At 40.4% G+C, this 23,055-nt stretch overlaps 1 protein-coding gene across 21 annotated transcripts in view; it reads left to right on the top strand.

Moving 5' to 3' along the window:
- The first annotated feature begins 517 nt into the window (after positions 1-517).
- Positions 518-23,055, top strand: part of FGGY (FGGY carbohydrate kinase domain containing) — a 456,399-nt gene continuing 433,861 nt past the window's right edge. For 15 of the 21 annotated variants that reach the window (XM_055235132.2, XM_063613860.1, XM_063613875.1 and 12 more), the window contains exon 1: positions 518-653. The gene's annotated coding sequence lies outside the window, so the exon portion shown is untranslated. Of the gene's footprint in view, positions 884-3,171; positions 3,222-19,204; positions 19,350-23,055 lie in introns of all 21 variants that reach the window. The other 6 variants (XM_055235133.2, XM_063613862.1, XM_055235138.2 and 3 more) reach the window with 3 other exon arrangements.

Here is a 23,055-nt window from a genome sequence, read left to right as displayed (position 1 = left end):
CATAAAATGCAGCTTATTAGAAAGGGAAAGCACGTGAGAATTAAATGAGGTCGGTGTCTAGTACCCACTAAATTGTAAAAACTTCTCAAAGGCAGGGACCCATCTGTTTTGTAGATTTACAGAACGTCATACGTTGAAGTATGGGAGTTGGCCACGGGATTAGAAAATTTCTGTAAAGAGTAAGGAACGAGACACAAGGTAAGCATTCAAGAATTGTAACCATGCAATATTCTTATTTCTTACAGTCGCCTACAACAGTCCTGGTGGTTAGTAAACGGTCTGACACACACACCCATCCGGTGCTGCGGAGAGTCCGCCTGGGTGAGCTCCGCAAGGTGAGTCCCCACAGCCGGGAACTTGCAGCCTGAACAGACGCAACGTAGCCGGTCTTGGGTCCGCGCTCCTCCCGCCTTGCCCAGCCCTGCCCGCGGTTGGCTAGAGCCACGGGGTGGGCAGGCGACGGCCAATCCCACGCCCGGTTCAAAGGGCCAATCAGGCCGCGCTTTACAGGGGCCGCGCCGGCGGGAGCGGGGCCGCGCGCGAGGCGGGGCTGTAGCCGCCCCCGGGACTGCCCTGCTCAGGCGCCGTGGGGCTCGGCGCGGCTACGTGCAGAATCCGTCTAGCTAAAATGTAATTTCAGTTGGACAAGTACTGTAAGTGACCCGCCTCTCAGTCCCACGTGGGCCCTGGGGGCTTTTGCTGGTTCGCAGGCTCTTAGCGCGCACGCCCAGTAAGAGGCTTCTCCAACCCGGCCTGGCCGTTCCTTCTCCTTCCCTGCAGTCGTTGCCTCCTCCTCCCCTTCCTCCTCCTCTGGCCGCTTAGTCTCACACCCGCCGGGCCGTTGCTCCCGAGACGTTGTTGAGTCCCCTGTGTCCTCTTCTGGGTGAGGCGTCCGGCCACTCAAGGGAAGGGAAGGGAAGGGTCGGTCTTGACTGCATCCCCAAGGCTGCCCGTTAGGTGTCTGGAACCCGTGCTGCTTCCTCTCCAATCAGTGCCCACTTAACTATATTCAGTACTCTTTCTCTCCTCCCCTTACCCTCGTAGGACATTTTCCTGGCATTTGAGGAGCCTTTAATTCACGTCTGGCTACCGAAGGCATTTTTAGGCTAGTGTTGCTTGTAGCTTTAAACGCTTCCAGCACTTGTGATACTGTTTGAGGCACACCTGAGTTTAGATGAGATAATGCTGTTTGGTTACAGTTATCCTGAGTAGAAAGGCCTAGGGGTATCCTTTCATTTTTAGCCGTTTCCTTTTTATTTAAAGGTTGACAAGGGGCCGGGCTAGGTGGCTCACGCCTGTAATCCCAGCACTTTGGGAGGCCAAGGCGGGTGGGCCACGTCAGGAGATCGAGACCATCCTGGCTAACACGGTGAAACCCCCGTCTCTACTAAAAATAGAAAAAAATTACCCGGGCGTGGTGGCGGGCGCCTGTAGTCCCAGCTACTCTGGAGGCTGAGGCAGGAGAATAGCGTGAACCCAAGAGGCGGAGCTTGCAGTGAGCTGAGATCGCGCCACTGTACTCCAGCCTGGGGGACAGAGGGAGACTCCGTCTCACCAAAAAAAAAAAAAAAATTTGACAAGGTGCAAAATGGTGAATTTCCCTCATCATGGGCTGTTTTCCACGAAAGCACTTCTGTGTCTTAACACAAATTTCTTCCCTGAAGAGCCAGTCATGACATGACCAAAGTCTGAAAAGCAGTTATCCTTAGGTTAAATTTTAAAGTGTGAGACCAGGAGGGGTGAGGTGCTTATTCTTTTGAATTGTAAATCAGAATTAAAGAAGGGAAAGTCTTTTATTTTGTGGCTGTTATTTAAATGGTAGAGTTTTGCTTTGTATAGTTTTTGCTTGCTTTTCCTCTTTTTTTTCTATGATCCACCACGTGTATGTCCTGATTTTTTTCCTTTTTAACTTGCTTGCTGGATTTTCCAGCCAGATGACTGCCGCTTCGTCTTCTGGGAGTCTCCTGCTAATGGGGCCCTCATGCTTGGCTCTTGACCTGATGGCCACTGGCCTGGCTCTTGGAGGATCTCCTAGTGGGAGGCTCAGAGCATTGTTATTAAGGATGATTGGTGGAACAGATCAGAGGGGGTCAGCTGGGCCTGGAGATCAATTTTGAGGGGGAGGGAGGTGGGAGCCTGCCTTGCTGGATTTGGAAATCAAAACATGTGTGCTGGGAGAAGGGCATAACCCCGGAGGGTGGAGAGCCATGTCTTTCTGGATAAAATTAAGAAGTTTACTGGGAGGAGGCTGGGCCTTCCAGGCGGTGTTAGTTTTTGCTGTGGGCCTTGTCTTTTCCTGGAATTTGGTTCCCTTTTCCTAACCTTTCACTTATTAATTTAAATAGTTCCCTTTACCCAACCTTTCACTTATTGATTTAAATAGTTTAAATCACAGTCAATTACCAGCTGGTTCTTAAAACAATTTGAGGTAATGAATCTTGCCCTTAATCTCCTAGCCAGAGTGGAACCCCCTACCCCCACCCCCAGGGGGATTTGAAATGATTATTTTACCAGAACGTGCTACAGAGATCACTTACCCTCTCACCCGCCCACCTTTTTGTAATGGAGGGACATCGAATCAACCCAGGTGGTGTAAGAGATCATCCAAATCAGTTCTTCATGTATTCATTTGTTCACTCATCTTGTCCACATACTTTGGGCCCAGAACTGTGGTGGTCTCTGGGAAAGTGCAGATGAATAAGACTTGGTCTCTGCTTTCAAGCTTTCATCCAGTTTGCTTCAATCCACTTTCATGAGGAAGATTATATGATAGTGAGATGAGTACAGTGAAAAGGTATGCGGAAGACTCCCAGGAGTTGAGAGAAGGGCAAATGGCTCAACATGGGGAAGCCATTTGGGGAGGACTTCCCGGAAGGGAATACTGGAGCCAAGTTCCAAAGCCTAAGTATGAGTGGGCTGGAGAAAGGGCGAGGGATTATATGAACCGGTTTATGTTATAGAAAATTAATTCTGGCTGCAGTTTGGAGAATGAATTGGATTGGCGAAGCCTGGAGAGAGGTAATTGTAGTAATATAGGTGAGAGACGTGTTAGGGTAATAGTTATGGGAATAGAGAGAGATTAGGAAAATAGAATGGTTAGGAGTGTTACAAAGTTTTGGTGCCACAAAAGAAATAGCACTTGAATATCAAATTTTCTTTTTTTCTTCTCAGCAAGGCCATTTACTTCTATAGAAGGAAAAGCCCTCACAGATGGAGCAATGGTGAGCGCACACCTGGACAAGGGAGAGGACCCGGGGGTGGGGGGGGTGGGGGGGGGTGGGTCTTATTCCTGACGCACGTGGCCCCTGCTGCTGTGTCGTTCCCCTATTAGCTAGGGTTAGACTGCACAGGCTAAACTAATTCCAATTGGCTAATTTAAAGCATGATGGGGTGAGTGGTTTGGCGGGAGAAATGGTTATGACAGAGCAGGAAATCGGAATGAGTCAGGGTGGAGAATGAGCAGGTAATTGGAATGAGTCAGTGAGTCTGGGTGGAGCAGGTGATCGAAAAAGCTTGCTTTATGAGGATGTTAAGTTTAAAAGTAGAAAAGAATTGAACATACATATTCTTTGAAGAGAAATTTATAGCTCATATCTAATGGAAATTAATTACTGATTGAATGTAGGGATAAGAAGGAATGTAGTCGTCAGTAGGTGTTCTTGAGTGGGCTATTTTGTAGCAGATTTAGTGAGGAGTAATTGACATCCAATAAACTGTACGTATTGAGAGTCTACTTGGACAAGTTTTGTTATATGCATATATCTATGAAAACCATCATGACCATCAAAAGAACATACCTAATAACCCCAAAGATTGCTTGTGCCCTTTTTAATTCCTCTTTGTGTACCCCTTAAGGTAAAGTATGTATTAAATCTTTCGTCCATTTTAAAAAATGAGCCTTTTATTTTCTTTTTATTGAGCTTTGAGAATTCTTTATTCTTATCGTAAGTTCTTTATCACGTGTAACTTGCAAATATTTTCTCTTATTTTGATGCTTGTCTCAACAGTGTCTTTTGAAAACAGAGTTCTTAATTTTGATGAAGTCTAATTTATAATTTTGGTTAAATAAATGTTACCAATCTGATTTTTTTATGGATCATGCTTTTTGTGTTTTATCTAAGATATCTTTGCTTAACCTAAGGTCTCAAATATGCCTCCTATTTTTAAAAGAAGTTTTGTCATTTTTGGTTTTAAGGTAATTTTTGTAATAGACATGAAATATGGAATCAAGTTTTTTTTTTTGCATGTGGCTATCCACTTGTTCCAGCACCATTTGCTGAAAAGCCTATCTTAATTGAATTGCCTTTGCACCTTTGTTCAAAAATCAGTTTACCATGTATACATTGGCCCAATTTTGTGTTTTATTTTGTTCGGTTGATCTCTTGTCTATTTTAATGCCAATACCACATAGTCTTGATAAATACAGCTTTGTAATAAGTACTGAAATCAGCTAGTATAAGTCCTTTAATTTTGTTCTTTTTAAAATTTGTTTTGATTATTCTAGGTTCTATTTCCATATGAATTTTATAATCACTTCGTCCATTTCAAAATAAAGGCCTATTTAGACTTTAACTGGAACTGTATTGAATGTATACATCAATTTGGGGGGAGAATTGACATTTGAAATACCAAGTCTTCTGACCCGTGGACACAGTATATCTGTTCAGTTATTTAAGTCTTCCTGTCTTCCTTATTTCTCTAGGCAATATTTTGTAGCTCTCAATATGTAGGTCTTACACATCTTTGTTGGATTATCTGTAGGTATTTCCTATTTTTTGATGATATTGTAAATGACATTAAAATTTTATGTATTTTAAAAATTTAATTTCCAGTTGTTTTCTTGTTACTGGTATATTGATCGTGTATCCTGAAATCTTGCTAATGTACTTATTATTTCTAAGAGCTTTTTTGTAGATGCCATCAGATTTTCTATTTAGGTGATCCTGTCATCTGTAAATATAGTTTTACTTCCTTTCCAATGAGATTACCTTTTATTTTTCTTGCTGTATTCCACTAGCCAGAACCATTGCTTTGCATAGAACTGATGAGAGCTGACATCTTGCCTTCTTTCTCACCTGAGGGAGATGCATTCATTTTTTCATCATTAAGTATGATGCATGATGCTAGTTGTATATCTTTTGTAGATATGCTTTATTAGGTTTAGGAAGTTTCATTGTATTCCTACTTTACTGAGAATTTTTTTAAAGGAATAATGGATGTTGTAATTTTGTTGTTTTTCCTGTAACTGTTGTGATCATTCATTTTTTTTTGAGATGGAGTTTCGCTCTTGTTGCCCAGGCTGGAGTGCAATGGCATGATCTTGGCTCACTGCAACCTCCACCTCCCAGGTTCAAGCGATTCTCCTGCCTCAGCTTCCCAAGCAGCTGGGATTACAGGCATGTGCCAGCACACCTGGCTAATTTTGTATTTTTCTTTCTTTTTTTTTTTTTTTTTTAGTAGAGATGGGGTTTCTCCATGTTGGTCAGGCTGGTCTTGATCTCCTGACCTTAGGTGATCTGCCTGCCTCGGCCTCCCAAAGTGTTGGGATTACAGGTGTGAGCCACTGCGCCCGGCTGATCATTTATATTTTTAAAAAAGATTCTTAATGTGGTGAATTACATTTATTTATTTATTTTTCCAGTGTTAAATCTTGTGTTCCTGAGATAAACCCTATTGGTCAGGGCATATTATCCTTTTTTTATATTGCTGAATTTTATTAGCTGAAGTTTGGAGAATTTTTGTATCCATCCTTATGATGGATATTGATCTATAGTTTTCTTGTATCATCGAAATACCTGACCTCTCGGTAAATCTGGCCTCGTAGAATGAATTAGGAAGTATTTCTTCCATTTTGTTTTTTTCTGGAAGAGATTATGTAGAATTGGTATTTTTGTTTCTTAAATGTTATGGCAGCACTATTCACAATAGCAAAGACATGGAATCAATCCAAATGCCCGTCAATGGTAGATTGGATAAAGAAAATGTGGTACATATGCACCATGGAATACTATGCAGCCATAAAAAAGAACATGATCATGTCCTTTACAGCAGCATGGATGGAGCAAGCTGGAGAACATTATCCTGAGCCAGCTAACACAGAAACAGAAAACCAAAAATACTGCATGTTCTCATTTATAAGTGAGAGCTAAACAATGAGAACAAATGGACACAGAGAGGGGAACAACAGACACTGAGATCTACTTGAGGGTTAGATCTACTTGAGGGGGTCGGAGGAAAGAGGATTAGAAAAAAAAACAATTTATTAATATAAAAAATGCAAACCTAAAGTATTTAAATAAAATTGAACTTTATTCAGTTTATTGAAAGTTTAATTGAATCTTATTAAATAAGTTTTAAAAAATAAAGCCATTCACAATTCCAAAAAAAAAAAAAACCCTGTTTAGTAGGATTCACTAGTGAAGCCGTCAGGGCCTGGAGTTGTTGTTTTGGGGACAGGAGGTTAAATACAAGGTCGTTTGATTACATAGATATAGGATTGTTCAGGTTATCCATTTCCTTTTCCCCCAGCTTTATTGAGATATAATTGATGAGTAAAAACTGTACATGCTCAAGGTGTGCAACGCAATTTGATATACATTGTGAAATGATTACCACAATCAAGCTAATTATATCCATCACCTCATGTACTCTTTTTTGGTGTGGTGAGAACACTTAAGATTTACTCTTTTAGCACATTTTAAGTATACAGTAAATTATCAACTGTAATCACTATGTTGTACATTAGATCTCCAGAAATTTTTCTAATAACTGAAAGTTTGTATTCTTTGGCCAACATTTCCCCATTTCCTCAATCCCTGGTAACCACCATTCTCCTCTCTGTTTTTATGAGTTGGACTTTTTTAGATTCTTCATATAAGGAATATCATGCAGTGTTTGCCTTTCTGTTTCTGGCTTATTTCAGTAGGATGTTGTACTCTTAAGTTCATCGGTATTGTGGCAAATGGCAGGAACCTTTAAGACTGAATAATATTCCATTGCATATATATGTATGACATTTTCATTATCCATTCACCCATCTGTGGACATTAAGTTTGTTTTCATATCTTAGTTATTGTGATTAATGCTGCAATGATCATGGGAGTACAGCTATTACACCAAGTAGTGATTTCATTTCTTTTGGATATATATCCAGAAGTAAGATTACTATATCATATGGTAGTTCTATTTTTATTATTTTGAGGAACGTCTGCACTGTTTGCCATAATGGCTGTACCAATTTACATTCCTACCAACAGTGTACAATGGTTCCCTTTTCTCCATATTCTCATCAATACTTATTCTTTGACTTTTGATAATAGCTATTCTAATAGGTGTGAAATGATTTCTCATTGTGCTTTTGATTTACACTTTGCTGATGATTAGTCATGGGTGAGCATGTTTTCATATACCTATTAGGCATTTGTATGTCATCTTTGGGAAAATGTCTATTCAAGTTCTTTGCCCATTAAAAAAAATAAAGTTACTTATTTTGAGTTGTATACCTTTTTAAAAATATATTTTGGATTTTAAGCCCTTATTGGGGTATATGATTTGTAAATATTTTCTCTTTTAGAGGTTACTTTTTCATTTTCTCAATTGTTTCCTTTGCTGTGCAGAAACTTTGATGTAGCCTCACTTGTTTATTTTTGCTTTTATTGCTCATGCTTTTGATGTTATATCCAAAAAATCATTGCTAAGACCAATGTCAAGGAGTTTTTTGTCTGTTTTCTTCTAGGAGCTTTAAGGTTTCAGGTCTTATGTTTACATCTGTAATCCATTTTGAGTTGATTTTTGTGTATAGTGTAAGAGTTCAATTTCATTCTTTCGCATGTGACTATCCAGTTTTTCCAACACTATTTATTGAAGAGACTTCCTTTCCCCATTGTGTATTTTTGTTGCTTTTGTCAAAGGGTAGTTGATTGTGTATGAGTAGTTTATTTCTGGGTTTTCTATTGGTTCCATTAGTGTATGTGTCTCTTTTTGTTCCAGCACCATATTGTTATGATTATTATGGCTTTGTAATATAATTTGAAATTGGGAAGTGTGATGTCTCTAGCTTTGTTCTTTCCCAAGATTGCTTTAGCTCTTTGGAGTTTTTTGTGGTTCCATATGCATTTTAGGATTGTTTTTCTCTATTTTTTTTTTTTAAATGCCATTGGTATTTTGATAGGAATTACTTTGAATCTGTAGATCACTTTGGGTAGTATGGTTGTTTTAGCAATATTATTTCTACCAATCTGTGAATGTGGATATCTTTCCATATATTTGTATGTCATCTTCAGTTTCTTTCATCATAAGTTTATAGTTTTCAATATACAAATCTTTCACCTCCTTGGTAAATTTTTTCCTAAGTATTTTTTCCTTTTTGATGCCCTTCTCAGTGAGATTGTTAATTTCTTTTTGGGGTAGTTCATTGTTAGTGAATAGAAATGCAGCTGATTTTTGTTATGTTGATTTTTTATTCTACAGATTTATTGATTTAATTTATTCTAACAGTTTTTTGGAGTCTTTGGATGGTTTTCTATATATAACATCATGTCATTTGTAAACAGACAATTTTATCCCTTCCTTTCCAATTTGGATGCCTTTCATTTAGTTTTCTTTTGTAGTTGCTCTAGCTAGGACTTCCAATACTGTGCTGAATAGTAGTGGTAAGAGTGGGCATTCTCTCTTATTCCTGATCTTAAAGGAAAAGCTTTCAGCTTTTTAATGTTGAGTATCATATTGGCTTTGGGCTTGTCATATATGGTCTGTATAATGTTGAGGTGGATTCCTTCTGTATCTAATTTTTGATAGTTTTTATTGTGAAAGTATGTTGAATTTTGTCAAATACTTTTGCAGAATCTATTGAGATGATAGTATTTTTATCCTTTGTTCTGTGAATGTAGTGTATCACATTTATTGATTTGCATATGTTGAACCATCCTTGCATTACAAGGATAGTTACTTACTTGATCATGGTGAATGATCTTCTTAATGTGCTGTTGAATTTGGTTTGCTAGTATTTTATTGGGGATTTTTGCATCTGTGTTCATTGTGGATATTGGCCTGTAATTATCTTTTCTCATAATGTCCTTGTCTAGCTTTAGTTTAAGGGTAATGATAACGCTGGCCTCATAAAATGAGTGTGGAAGTATTCCTTCCTCTTTAATTTTTTATAAGAGTTCAAGAAGAATTTTATTAATTCTTTAAATGCTTGGTAGAATTTATACTCTACCCAATTCCCTGTGAGTTATGAGGCTTTCTACTCTGGCTGTTATGAATAGAACTATTCCTGGCCTTACTTGAAGCCCACTGATTTGTTCTCTCTAATCCTTTTTGGTGCTTCTGCCTCAGATTGTTTCCACATATAGATGCATTAGTATGGATGATTAGTACTCTCCTGAATACTTGGGGAGTACCTTTGCAATTCTCTGGCATTCTTCTTCTGTGCAGCTCTCTCCTCTCTTGCCCAAGATTCTAGCCTTTTTGTTCTCCACAGACTTTCAGCTCTGGCTCCTCAACTCAGGGAGACTGCTGGGCTTGGCCTGTGTTCCTCCTTTTTGTGCCACAGTCTGCAGACATTTCCCAGGGATTAAACTTGAGCCATTGAAGGACTTATCTCGTTTTTTCCCATCTCTGTGTGATGACTCTGTTGCCTGATGTCCAATGTCATGAGAATCTTTGTTTTCTATTTTCTTCCCCATTGTTTTAAGCAGGGAGGTAAATATGGTTCCTGTTACTGCATCTTGGCTGGAATTGGAAGCATTCAACTAGAATTTTTGAGGAAAATTTAAAGAAGGGACTATTTGAAGATGTGAGGAGGGGATTTTTGAGGTACTTAGGTACCAGTAATAAAGGGGAACTTTTACCACTTCAAGGTGCTAAGAGCATGGTGAAGAAAGTATGTCAGAGGGAAAAACATAAGCTATACCTAAATTAGGATAATTTTCAATAAAAGAACTATTGAGTAAGTGAGGGCAGCCTGAATGCCTGGGTCTGGTAACAGTAAGACTGTTACATCCTTAGACCCAAAGGTGTGAGGGAAGGACTGGTTACCAGAACCCAAAAGGAGAAATCGTGTGGAGAAGGCTGCCTGGAGAGGATCTGTTATTTTAGCCCAAGAGAAGCAGCTGGCCCAGGCCAACTCTACAGGAAAGGAGGCCTGACCTTACTCTCCTCCTTCCTTTGAGGCTTCAGCTAGAGCTCTCCATTGCTCAAACCCAACTAGAAGACAGAGGATTAGAGAGTCTTGGAGATCCAGATTATTGTCCCCAGGACAGATAGCAGGGAGAGAAGGTAGAGAATGGATACATAGTTGGGGAGGAATATACAGTGACATATGTATAGAGTGGGCTTAGGAAGGATAGGAAAATCAAATAAAAATTGTTCAGGCCAAATATATTACCAGTCCCTTGACCATCTAGATTTGGGGCTGAGCTACACTGAAACCCATTGCAGACTATGCTGAGAGCTGAATAGCTTGGATTCTGCTAAACAGGCTATGGGAGAGAGATTAGGAAAGGACTTGGTTACTGACTGGATATTGCAAGATGAAAATTGAGAAGACAAAGTCTATAAAATGAAGAATGAGGCCAAGCATGGTGGCTCATGTCTGTAATCTCAGAACTTTGGGAGGCCGAGGTGGGAGGATAGCTTGAGCCCAGGAATTCGAGACCAGCCTGGCCAACATGGCAAAACGCCATCTGTATAAAAAATTTAAAATTATTGTGTCATGATGGTGCATGCCTGTAGTCCCAGCTACTCGTGAGGCTGAGATGGGAGAATCGCCTGAGCCCAGGAGGTCGAGGCCACAATGAGCTATAATTGCATCACTACACTCCAGCCTGGGTGATAGAGTGAGACCCTGTCTCAAAAAAAAAAAAAAAAAAAAAAAAAAAATCAAGAGTGATTTAGACAGATCAAACTCCATCTAGTTAACCAAATATTGGGATTGTAGAATTACGTGGCAGCTTTGACATTTGAATAAGGCTATTGTTAGGATCTTTAAAAAATTGTCATGTGACATAGTAGAAAGAACATAGGATTGAAATCCTTCTCTGTTATTCACTGACTCTATGACCCTAACAGGTGACCTAACTGCTCAGAATCTTGGTTTCCCATCTAAAAGTTGCAGAAAAGATTAGCAAGGCCATCTAGTAAGTCACTGGCACCACATCTTGCACAGAGTAAATGTTCATAAGAAATTTATTGATGTAAGATGAGGGTTGGCTCAAAATATAAGTAAGCCTAAAAAGCATTTGGATTCATGTGAAGGTACATAGTGACAAAACACAGATAACACTAATTCTAGTGAACCCTTAAGGGAAGAATAGTGTATTTGACAAGGATTACCTCAAAGTTCCCCTTCAAAGACAGTTTGTGAAGAAGCCCCAGCTCCGTTTCCCTTCTCCCTTAAAGAGCAGATTATTTTTTATGTTAGTTAGTTAGAACAAACTATAGATAGTTTGTTCCTATTAAGAACAACTCATCCTTGTCAGAGATTGGATGCTGGGCTGGATGGGCCAGTGATGTGTCCCAGCATGTGTTGCATCCAGGGGGCCTCCAGGAAGGTAGAGGGAAAAGGAAGACTTCCTATGTGCTTACCATGTGCAGCTAGCCCAGCTTACCTCATTTCCATGCAGTGTCATGTGGAAACATGGGTGACTGAAGATCATTCTAGTTAAATATGGTCAGCGCCTCTTAATGCTGCTGCTTCTCTTTTTATTGTGGAAAAAAAGCCATGTCATGGAGGAAAGTTACAGGAACTGAAAATGTATAGCATGGGAAAAGAAGACCCAACAGGAGGTCATGAGAGTCGTCTTAAAACATTTGAAAGGGTAGCCCATGTATAAGGGTAGAAAAGGCTGTTTGGATGATCCTTTGGGATAAAAATTAGGACTAGAGGGTAGAAGCTATACTAAGCACAGTTCAACTCAATACAGAGAAGGTCTTCCTTCCTATTACTGTAATAGCTGCTCATTGAGAACATTCAGACAGCACAGAGAGGGACAGGTAAATGGCCTCCAAACCTCCACTATATTTCTTTTTGCTGGATGTCATTGCAGTAAGCAGGTTTTGTGTGTGTTTCCTGAAATCTTTTATGATAGGTCTTTATACAGTACAGTGGTTCTCAAACTCTAGCATCCACCAGGATCACCTGGAGGCCTTTTTAAAGCACAGACTGCTGAAACCCACCCCAGTGTTTCTGAGTCATTGGAGCTGGAAGGGGGCCTGACTTTGAATTTCTACCAAGTTCCCTGGTGATACTAATGCTGCTGCTCTTCTAGAGACCACGAATGACCCTGTTAAAATTTGAGAAAATAAAACTTTGAGAACCACTGTATTGCATGAAGAAAATAAAGCTTTTGCTCTATTCTTTATTAAAAAATAATACAAATGGGGTCATACTGTATCATCTAAGAACTTGCTTTTTTAGTTAATAATATATAATTAGCAGCTTTCTTTTTTTCTCATTCAACAGCTACTGATGTATCAATTTTAGAAGTCTCCTATTAATAATCATGTAATTTGCTTCCAGGGTGTTTGTGGGTACGTTCTTGCATTTACAAAAAAAGGTTGTGGTGGATGTTTTTTTGTATCTTTATGGTGAGTCAGTGCATAAATTCTTAGAAGATAAATTCTTAGAAGTCAAACTGTTGGGTAAAAGACTTGATTTTAAAAATGGATAGATAGTACTAAATTATTCTATCAAAGATAGGATCACTCTTCTATGAAAAGTGTATGAAATAGCCTGTTTCCCAACACTTTTGCCAGTGGGTATTATCAAAATTTTCAAGTTCTTATTTGTTAGGTGTAAAATTATATCTTAGTGTTGTTTTGATTTATATTCCTACACTATTTGTGAGTTGAAAGATTCCTATGTATTTTTCTATGAACTATAAGTTTGTGTTCTTTGCATTACAGGTAGAGGGAACAGTATGAACAAAAGCACCAAGCCTTCCTTTGAATAGTTTCTAGTAGTTTTGTAGCATTGAAGTATGAAGGTTGAGGTTAGGGAGAGAGGCAGGGAGCTAAGGTTAGAGAGGCAGGCAGGGGCCTGAGCTTAGAGGTCCTTGTGAGTCAAATAAAGATATTGAGCTTTATTTTGGGCAAAGAAGCATTGGTGCTGTTTAAGCTTGTACTTTGGTTCGTGGTACTTTTGACAGAGCCATGTTTGTGGAATGGTCAAGTCTAATGTTTAATCTCCAAATAATTCATTCTTTAGTCCTTTCACCTTCGGCCTTAAAGCTGCCAGACCAGGGCCAAGCGTGGTGGCTCTTGCCTGTAATTCCAGCACTTTGGGAGGCCAAGGTGGGCAGATCACTTAAGGCTAGGAATTCGAGACCATTCTGAGCAACATGGCAAAACCTTGTCCCTACTAAAAATACAAAAACAAATTAGCTGGGTGTGGTGGTGTGTGCCTGTAATCCCAGCTACTTGGGAGTCTGAGGCAAGAGAATTGCTTGAAACCTGAGAGGCAGAGGCTGCAGTGAGTGGAGATTGCACTACCGCACTCCAGCATGGGTGACAGAGTGAGAAAAAAAAAAAAAAAAAGCTACCAGACCAGGCTTCATAAACTGGTAAACATAAGAGTGGGCCAAAGACTTCAACCCATCTGTGGCTTGGCATTGTCTCTGAGGAGGGAATTTTGCATGATCGCATGGAGAATGGATTTTGTTGCTTTACCTGATACTGTCCTCAGCTCCTCCTGAATTTGCCGAGATCTTACAGCAGTCAGTAAGGTTGGTGGGTTCTTTTGTTGTTTTAATTTGAGTGACTTTCTGGGAAAAACTGTGGATTTCGGCCAATATGCTAATGATAATAGCATTGCTTTGAAGGTCTGGTTCTGTAGAAAATCATTTCATAGTTAATTATGTCAGCAAATCAACAGCAACCTCTTGAAGAAGAAAGCAATGAGGGGAGAAACTATATGTTTAAATTATTCAGAACTCAAACAGAGGTCAGGAATTCACATTTCAAAAGGAGTCTGTAAGAACAAATCACTAAATTTGCATATCATTTCCCCATTATGGGCCTAGTTTTGTAATTGGCATATTAGGGATTAAAATGAAATATCTCTGCATTTAGAATTAGGAAATGACTCCCCCTGTCCCCCCACTATCTCCCTTTCTGTCTCCAGGGTCCGGGCACAGGAGTAAGAAACTATCACATTTAAATGTCTGCATTTAGGGAACTCGGGTGTCCGTTGGGTTTGTAGAAGATGGACTGACTCTGTTGATTCACTTGTCGAGTGGACCCTCTCTCCATCATCCTTCTCTCCTCGGTGTGTGTTCCTATTTAAATGGAGCCCCCTGCTTGGGAGGGAGACTGCTCCAAAGAGGAGCATGGTGCTTCAGCCACAAGCCATGTAGAAGGCTTGCTCATAATGCTGCTAGAACTCTGCAGAGGAAGAAAGTTTTTTAGGGTCTTTTTATTTTAAGAGATATTTGACTATTTTATATATTAATAATCCTCTCCTCCTCCACAACCCAGTAATTCCCCTTATTACTGCATTACAATACATTGTGCTCATACAAGGAAGGTAGGGGGCAGAGCGTTTTCAGTTAATATCTAATGTTTCCCACAGTAGGATTTATCGTGACATCAGGTAGTCTATATTAACTGGATCATAAAGAAGGCATTTCTAATGATCATCTGAGAAGGCTTCACAGGATTAACAGATTTGAAACTTCATTCTGTGTGTGCCCAGGACACAGGCAGCTTGGTTAGTGTGGAAAGCCAAGTCATTTCAGGAGTGGTAGAAAGAGTTCAGCTCTGGCTTATAACCTGAATTTTTTTTTTTTTTTAAAGGTTTTTTTTTTTTTTTTTTTCAATATTTTACTTTCAGTTCCAGGATACATGTGTAGAACCTGCAGGTTTGTTACATAGGTATACGTGTGCCATGGTGATTTGCTGCACCTATTGACTGGTCCTCTAAGTTCCCTCCCCTCGTCCCCCCACCCCCCAGCAGGCCCTAGTGTGTGTTGTTCCCCTCCCTGTGTCCATGTGATCTCATTGTTCAGCTCCCACTTATGAGTGAGAACATGCGGTGTTTGGTTTTCTGTTCCTGTGTTAGTTTGCTGAGGATGTTGGCTTCCAGCTTCATTCATATCCCTGCGAAGGACATAATCTCATTCCTTTTTATGGTTGCGTAGTATTCCATGGTATATATGTACCACATTTTCTTTATCCAGTCTATCATTGATAAGTATTTGGGTTGGTTCTATGACTTTGCCATTATAAACAGTGCTGCAGTAAACATACGTGTGCATGTGTCTTTACAGTAGAGTGATTTATATTCCTTTGGGTATATACCCAGTAATGGGATTGCTGGGTCAAGTGGTATTTCTGGTTCTAGATCCTTGAGGAATCACCATACTGCCTTCCACTCTTCCACAATGGTTGAACTAATTTGCATTCCCACTAACAGTGTAAAAGCATTCCCATTTCTCCATAGCCTCGCCAGCATCTATTGTTTCTTGACTTTTTAATAATCACCATTCTGACTGGCGTGAGATAGTATCTCGTTGTGGTTTTGATTTGCATTTCTCTAATGATCAGTGATGTTGAGCTTTTTAAAATATGTTTGTTGGCTGGGTAAATGGTCTTCTTTTGAGAAGTGTCTGTTTATATCCTTTCCCACTGTTTGATGGGGTTGTTTGTTTTTGTCTTGCAAATTTGCTTAAGTTCCTTGTAAATTCTGGATATTAGTTCTTTGTCAGATGGATAGATTGCAGAAATTTTCTCCCATTCTGTAAGTTGCCTGTTCACTCTGCTGATAGTTTCTTTTGCTCTGCAGAAACTCTTTAGTTTAATTAGATCCCATCTGTCAATTTTGGCATTTTTTGCAATTGCTTCTGGCAAACCTGAACTTTAATATGGCTTTGTCCCTCTAAGGGCTTTGTGACTGTCAACAGGATATTGACTCTTTTGGCATTTCAGTTTCCTTATGTAGATGGGAGAAACAACATATACTTTGGTAGGTATTATAAATGTGGATTCTCCTCTTCTTTTTTCTGTAAAGGGAATGGCTTGGTAGGTCAACAGAAGAAGGCATTATAAACAAGTAAATGTGCTTTATTGGCACACAAGGTTGAACAGAACCCTTGGGAGGGAGTAAGCAGGGTTTTATGGAAGATGGTATGGGAGATCTGAAGTTTAATTTCTTTAAGGGGATGTTTGTTGGTGGAGTTTGGGGATGTCATTTGATGAGTCAGATTTTTTCATCCATGATATCTTTAGGACCTGTTCTGTGCATTTGGCTTCAGTCAAGTTTGGGTTTTATGTTTCCCTTGTGACTGCTGTTGGACATTATCTGTGTGGCTCTTGGAAGATGATGGTTTTTGGCCAACATTCAAGACGGTTCACCATCCAAAACGGGCTCAGTTTGGATTCTTGTGGCTGCCACATTGTGAGGCACGCATGGGGATTTGGTAGGTTCTGTCTTTTCTGCCTTTTGGAATCCAACTTTAAATTTAAAAGGATAGTCAACTTTTCTACTGTCTTTCTGATTTAATACCATGTCCCTCTTCCAATCTCCTCTTGTTAGTCTTTAAAAATGGGCTCAGTAAAGAGCATAACGATCCCCAAAACCCTGAAAAATACTGAATTTCTGACCTAGTTGGTCAGAACTGTTGGAACAGTAATGAAAGCAGTAAGCTGGTACCTCCATTAACTGCTGACTTGTTGCTGCGTCCTCACATGGTAGAAGGGGCAAGAGTCTTCCTTGGGCCTCTTTTATGAGGATACTAATCCTGTTCATCAATGCTCCTTTTTCATGACCTCATCATCTCCCAAACTTCCCACTTTTTAATACCATCACCTTAGGAGTTAGGTTTCAACACATACATTTTTGGAGGACACAAGCATTCAGACCATAACATTAGACTGTCAGTTTGTTAAAATTAGAGATAATGTATTTTTCTGCCTCTTATTCCTAGCATCCTGGCATAGTGAAAGCACTTAATATTTATTTGTTTACTGGAAATCAAGCTGTTAGATATGGCAAGAATGCCTAGATATAGATAACACATATTAAAAGATGTGGGTGTCAGCAATTGCAAAAATGTGAAAACAACCTAAATGCCCATCAATCAATAAGTGGATAAAGAAACTGTGAGATATATATATATATATATATGCATATATATATGTGTATATATATGTGTGTGTCTGTATATATGTATATATATAGATAGATATAGATATATATATACAGACACACACACACACACACACACACACACACACGATGGAATACTACTCAGCCATAAAAAGGAATGAATTAATGGCATTCTCGGCAACCTGGATGGGATTGGAGACTATTATTCTAAGTGCAGCAACTCAGGAATGGAAAACCAAACATTATATGTTCTCACTCGTAAGTGGGAGCTAAGCTATGAGGATGCAAAGACATAAGAATGACACAATGGACGTTGGGGACTCAGTGGGAAAGAGTGGGAAGGGAGTGAGGGATATAAGACTGCAAACAAAGTTCATTGTATACTGCTCGGGTGATGGGTACATCCAGATCTCACATATCACCACTAAAGAACTTACTCATGTAACCGAACACCACCTGTTCCCAAAAACCTACGGAAATTATTTTTTTCTTTTTTTTTTTGAGACAGTCTCGCTTTGTTGTGTTGCCCAGGCTGGAGTGCGGTGGCGCAATCTCGCTCACTGCAAGCTCCGCCTCCCAGGTTCACGCCATTCTCCTGCTTCGGCCTCCCGAGTAGCTGGGACTACAGGTGCCCGCCACCACACCTGGCTAATTTTTTGTATTTTTAGTAGAGACGGGGTTTCACCGTGTTAGCCAGGATGGTCTCGATCTCCTGACTTCGTGATCCGCCCGTCCTGGCCTCCCAAAGTGCTGGGATTACAGGCGTGAGCCACTGCACCCGGCCTAATAAAAATTTTTTTTAAAAGATGTGGGTTTCAGGAGGTGATTCAGTGTTGGAGGTGAAGGTTGATTTGAGGCCCACACTTTGAGTAAGAAGGCTGTAGAGTGTCTGGGTTGATGCTATACTGTTACACCCAAATTTCCCTTCTGTGCCTCCCAGTGCCATTGATTCTTTCTGGTTAGAAAGGAATTGCCCTTTTAAAGGGCTCTCTGTGTTCATTATTTCCTTTAATCCTCACAACAACCCCTTGGAATAGTTGTATAGAATTCATGAGTCTCATACCTGTGAAGAGAGACATCAGTGAAGAGACTTACCCCAAGTGAGTCAGTGGTAGACACAGATGGGACAAGCATCTGGTTTCCTATTCTGAATCGAATATGGTGACCCTGATACTGATTTATTTTTTAGTGTTGTGGAGAAGAATTGCCTTCATTTCTCCCAAATGCTGTAACTATTTGTTATTCCATTCTTCAGCTCCTTATTGAGTACCTACTGCATACCAAATTTATTTGTGTGTGTATGCACTGGGGATACAGAGGTGCATAAGACAGACCTAGCTTATGTCCTCAGTTGTCAAGACACAGTCCTGCATTGCTTAGCAGGGTGACTTCTGCACTCCATGTTGGAGCTTCTTTTGAGAACTTCTGGGCTCAGAGACTATGTGTGTGATGGTGTTTTCTCATGTTCTGTGGTGTCTGGGATCTTCAGAGCCTGTTAGCCAGCTGGCTCGAGGAACCTACATGTCATGGGTTCCACATGTGAACTTCTTGGTGCTGGGGCTCTTGAGGTCTTTCCAATTGGTGACAGGAAACATTCCAGGTGTGAGTGGCTGACCCTCAGAGTAGAGAAAGGGTTTTGTTGGTTTGTGTTTTGTTTCTTTGGATTTACATCTGGGTCTCTGAGAACTGACATTTTCATAATCTGTTCCTTCTCTGCATTATGTTAATAGACTTCTCTGGGGCAGGAAGAATTCATTTGTTAGCCAAGGTATATGTCCGCTTTTTTTTTTCCTTCTCCCCTCCTCCCATCAATCAAGGTATTTCTTAGTTTCTTATCTGTGAATCACTCAGGCTTCCACTTAACTGCCAGTTCAGTTTCCTCCTTGCCCATCCTCCCTTCTCTTTTCTCCTCTCCTTCCCCCACTTCTTTCCCCCATTTCCCTTCTTTCCCTCTCCCCACCACACTTCCCTTTCCTTTCCCCCTCTTTTCCTTTTCCTCGGATTCTTTTGAATTTTTCTTGATCTGCGACAAGCCAGGTCCTTTGTTAGGCATTGATGTTAGACATCAGTGATGAATAAAAGATTGTTCTGCTCTTCCAGGAGCTAGATAAGGGCCTGGTTCAACTTCTCAGTATTCAGGGAATGGATTCCCTGCTTACTCCCTTCCTTCTTTTGGATGCCACAAAATGAGCACTTGACTGAAAATATGCTTATACGCGTTTTTACAGACTACGCCAAGCCACAGGTATGTCTAGATGAAAAATGTGTTGTGCCATTGCTACAGACTCTAAAAGTTTGGGGAACCATGGAAGTGTTTGGGTTTCTTTTGAGCCAGTCTTGGCAACCTTAAAACTTTTAGAAATGTCTCCCCTTGGAGGGAAAGGCTGAAAAAGAACTGAAGAGGAGGCCTGAAGAAATTTTCATGTTTAGAGGTAAAGTTTTGGTTAGCAAGCTGGTCTTTTCTTCCTGTGTATTGTTGGTAGAGCCCATAGAGAACGAACTATTATTGCCAAATCAGCTCTTTCCTTCTCATTTCAAATTTTCCCACCATCTTAGAGCATGTGAGAATTGTTGAAAGTGATATTCAGTCATTTCTGTTAAGAAGACTGAGGTGGGCAAGCTTATCATTGTTCATCTTTTTTCTTCCCAATCTTAGCAAATCCCTGATTGCAGTATAACTAACTAAATAAATTGCACAGGACTTGTGTATATCAACTCCCAGAAAAGTCCAAAGATCAAAGTTGAAAGAGGATACTGAATTCCTTTCCAGATTTCCGGGACACTGCTTCTGTGCACTGTCACCAAGTAAATCCTGGAGGAGTGGCTCCTTAAGAAATCGGGTAAGCTCATCCACTCCTGGGAGATTGTCATCATAGGCAGCAATCTTAATGCTCTTAGATGCTTCAGAGGGAAAGAAGGGGAAAAGTATAAAAGAACAATCCCCACATGATCGGTTTTTAGCTGAGTATTTGTAGCTTGTACCCCCTTCTTAGGATTGCTAAAATCCATTTGCAAAGGACAGCCCTCTATTTCCAGATCCCCTTTTCCTTTTTTCACACTGCATTTGAGCAGTTTGCACATTTGTTGAAGAATCAGCCACAAAGTCTGTGGTTTCCTGTGGCACATTTCTAACAATATTTATACAGGCTATTATTTAATGAACTGTATAAATATTTATACAGAACAGTCTTTTGATCATAAATAGGGGCTAAAAGTCAGTCCAGTCCATGCCGAGGACTTGGACAGGAGGCTGTTTCTGTGCTTTGAAATGTCTTGTAGACTGAGAAGTTAGGTATGTCTCAGGACTTGTGTGCAGCACAGCTTGAATTTCTGTTATTTTTCTTTCTCTTGGCCGTCCACAGTCCATGCTCTCATTTCTTTCTGCCTGACCACCCTCCCCATATCCCTAACAGCTGTTTTTCTTTTTAGAGTATTTATCTTTGCCTAAAAAGAATGAAATGAAACCCCAGTTCTGACTCTCACCATTCATAATGCGGTCTTTGGAGTCACACTGCCTTAGCCTCAAACCCCAGCCCCTCTGCTTCTGTACCATGCAACTTTAAACAGCTTCCTATCTGAGAACCTCACTTTCCTGAGCTGGGAAATGGGGCTCATACTGCCTACCTCACAGGGTTGCTCTAAGGATTAAATGAAATCATGGAGTCACATGGTGATCTCCAGCTCAGAGCTCAATAGATATTTCTTGCTGCATTTGTTGTTCTTATTGAGGAAGTAATCAAAGGGTTTGGCTTTCAGTTTTAGCTGGATGTTGTGGAAGGAGCCCTAAACTTGCCACAAGAGACTGTGCTTCAAATTCTGATGCCATTTACTGTTTGTGGCACTTTGGGCAAATTACTCCACCCTGCTGAGGTATAATAAAGTGGTGATAGGTTTACCAAACTGATTGGGTTTCTGTGAATGAGATTAGCATTGTGTGGGAATAAGTGACACGATGATGATCCTTATCCTTGTTTTCTTTACAAACTAGAAAAAGGAATAATGTTTTCCACTTTACAGTTACTTTACTTTTTGAGGCCAAGGGGTACTGGTTGCATAAGATTAGGAGTCTAGGACGCAGCAGATCATATTTGTGACCCAGGAACAAAGGGCATAGAGGGGGAAGAGCAGGGGACCTATGATGCAGAAAATCCTTTGCTGGAGCTCACAGGTCGAATTTCAGGGAAGCTGCCCAAGGTCTTGAACATCCCTGCTTTCAGGTTCCAGGTATGGAAATAATCACAGAGATCAGTTAAAACTATAATAAATGGGAAAAGTGGTGAACCTGAAATATTCAAGTAGGATCTATTTCATAGAAAAACATGAACTGGGTGATGTGTGTGAACGACGCTGGGACGGTTTGACTGTTTCTTGCATGGTGCCCTGGTAATAAGTTATAGAAATCCATATTTTGCTAGAAGCAGGCCACCTGGTGTTGTAGAAGGGTTAGTCTCTGAAGATGAACAGCCTGGGTTCTGAGCCAGCCAACCTTAGGCACAGCAGGCAGAGGCCCCCAGCAGAGTCCTTGACAAATGGGCATTTAGTAAATAGAGGAATAGCAGGAGGCAGTGGAGCATCCTGAGAAAGGTTAGGGCTGATGGAACCAGAGGGAATGGATTACTGTCAATTATATTACTGCCTAGTAATATGACATACTGGAGCAAGTTACTTTACCTGTCTAGGACTCAATTTCCTCATCAGTAAAATGGGAGTGATCATAGTTACTGTCTTCAAGAATTGTGGTCAGGCATTGTAATCACGCTGCTTAGCAGAATATCAGATACATGGTAAACATGGTACCTTTTTTTATTTCCCCAGTGATGAATTTTAAAGACATCCATTCACCGAGTTATAAGGACTTACTGAGCTCCTGCTGTATGCCAGGCACTGGGCTTACAGCTGTGACCCAGGCGGCAGTTGGAATTAACTGTAATCATACAGCTCCATTCTCCATGGGAAGGGGGCTCTCATGAAGGGTGGGCTCCTTCCAGAAACCAGAACTGGAGCAAACCCAGGGCCAACTGTAGAGTGGAAATCTGCCTCTTTGGGTTTTACTGGAAAGGAATCAGGATGTGGGTAGGGTGGTAAGATGATGTATTTTATCATATTACTCTCTTCATCAGAGAGGGAGTCAAAAGTGAGGAACCCACGCCTGAGCATGTGGGCCAGCCCCATGGGGAATCTGTCTTGTCATCGGGGCTGGCTGGAGTAGAGACAAGTCTGGATGCTGGCCGGCCAGGTCTGTGTAAGCCAGGGTATTGCATAGATTTTTCATTTCCTATTTATTTCTTTGTTTCTTCCTAAGTGTTTATAGTAGTCTTGCAAAGGTCTTGCCAAGGGCAAAGAGTTGTTAGCATGCTAGGATCAGTGTTAAGGAGCAGCACCCCGGACCCTTGCAGTAGAGACAGTGGGAAGCCAAGGGGGGGCATTCCAAGTAAAGTAACAGCTGTGAGAGGGAAGGTAGAGTGGCTAGCTTCAATCTTCTTCCTGTTTGCAGCTAATAAAATTGAGGAAACTCAGTGAAGGCATTGCCCCTATTTTGTCAATCAGTGTATCCTCAGCAGGCTTCCTGGTGTTCCTGTCTTCTGCATTTCTTCTGAGTCTCAGATGTCACCGATTGTAAGATGCACCATTATTTATTATACCATGAAGTAAGAAAGGAAATGATACCAATTAATTGTAACATACCATTGATTGTAAGATTCGCACTGATTTTAGAGAAGCTAAATATGGAAAAATGAGTGCTGTAGAATGAATAAAATGTGGTTGTCGCACACAGTATTTGTGAACTGGAAGAATGAGTCATAAGAGATTAAAATAAGGTAAAACACTAGCACATGTAAGTACAAACTTAGAAATTCAAACTATTAAGGCATGGACCTGTTTATCCTTATTTCTGTTGATTCACTGATTCAGTTGTTCATTCAGTAAACATTTACTGAAAACCTATTATG

The sequence above is a fragment of the Symphalangus syndactylus genome, chromosome 19 (genome assembly GCF_028878055.3).
Source record: "Symphalangus syndactylus isolate Jambi chromosome 19, NHGRI_mSymSyn1-v2.1_pri, whole genome shotgun sequence".
Taxonomy (NCBI): domain Eukaryota; kingdom Metazoa; phylum Chordata; class Mammalia; order Primates; family Hylobatidae; genus Symphalangus; species Symphalangus syndactylus.
This window is presented reverse-complemented; position numbering and strand designations above follow the sequence as displayed.